A 1,555-nucleotide genomic window follows, 5' to 3' on the forward strand; every position below is an offset into this window, starting at 1 on the left:
CGCACCAAAGCCCCTTGAGGTACCAGTGTCAGACCCGCTGATCGTGATGAATGAAGAAACCTCTGAGCAGGGAACTTACACAAAGATCCCACCCCTTCCCCTCACTCTCCATTCGAGCAGAGAGGCACCATCCCACCAAAGCCACTCAGCCCCATGGCAGGAACCTCAGAGATACATGAGATGCCCACAGAACACCAGAGCAGAAGAACTGAAAGGAACTGATGCTGATCAAGAGAGCGCAATCAGGGACAAACCCCAGAGATCAGCACCTGCACAGAGGCCCCTTCCCCACCCCTCGGGTGGAGGCCGGAGGCCCATCCCGTGGAGTGGACCCAAACAGTATCAATGGAGGCAGTGACAGAAAAGAAACACACGGAGCCACCACCTCTCAGCCTAGCCCACAACTACCTCAATTGAACTCTCACTGCAACGGCAACCAGCAACCTACATCACACAGAAACAACTAGCTCCAGGGTGAGTACTCCACAGGGGACAGTGTATCCCTCAAAGGAGACCAGAGCTGGTGGGAATCCCCAGACCCCCTACCCCAAAACCTGCACCACAGGACCCACTAAAACTAGAAACTGTTCAAGAGCTCCACCAGCCCATGGATCACACTCAGCTGGCAAGGCTTGAACAAGAGAGACCCTGGAAGGAAGCTTAAATGCCCAGGCCTGGAACAATGCCACTGGGTCAAGACACCCAACCGTGGAAGAAATTTGAACTGTGTACTCCAAGCTGCGTAATCTAGGTGGGATACATAGCAGCATAGGTCCATCAGGTGTGCCCCAGGCTGGGGTCTGGGACCAGGCCTGGGGATCTGGTGCCTGAGCAACATAACTAACTACTCCCAACTGAAATCAGAAGGTGAGTATACGCTTCAGCAGAGGGGAGAAAAACAGGGGAAATGCACCCCTGGTAATCATGCCTGTGACAGCAAAAGACGCAGGGGGTTCAGGACAAGAGAAGCCCAAACCCCACAAGAACCCGACCCATGTATTCTAGGCTGGGAATTGAACAAGACAGGCCTCCAGCACCTGATAATAGTCAGGAGCTCAGGCTGGTAAGTTGCTCAGCAGTACAGTGCTTGTCTTATGTGCAAGAGGCCCTGGATCTGATTCCTCAACAAAACATAAGCAGAAAGGGCCAGATGTGGTGCTATGGGTCAAATGGTAGGGTGCCAGCCTTGAGCTGAAGAGCTGAGGGACAGCACCCAAGACCAGAGTTCAAGCCTACAACTAGCCAAAAAGTAAAACAAAACAAAACATCAGGAGACCATAGCAGACTCCAGCATCTGGGAGAGTACATCCAGCACATCCGAACTCGCCAAGAGCACCTGTAGAAACAAACAGGAGCAATCTAGGCTGCTCAACCCTTCTAAAGGCGGGAACTGCCAGTGATCTACAGCAGAGAGCTGAGAATCCTGTGTGGGTCAGACCAGCAGCTGGAGGTCGGCCCCCAACAGAACTGAGATCAGGTACAGACTCTCTCTACCAGCACAGAAACAGTAATCAAGCAAAGACAGACACCTATTGACCAAAACAAAATTTCAGAT

The sequence above is a fragment of the Dipodomys spectabilis genome, unplaced genomic scaffold (genome assembly GCF_019054845.1).
Source record: "Dipodomys spectabilis isolate Male_0828 unplaced genomic scaffold, ASM1905484v1 ptg000651l, whole genome shotgun sequence".
Lineage (NCBI taxonomy): Eukaryota > Metazoa > Chordata > Mammalia > Rodentia > Heteromyidae > Dipodomys > Dipodomys spectabilis.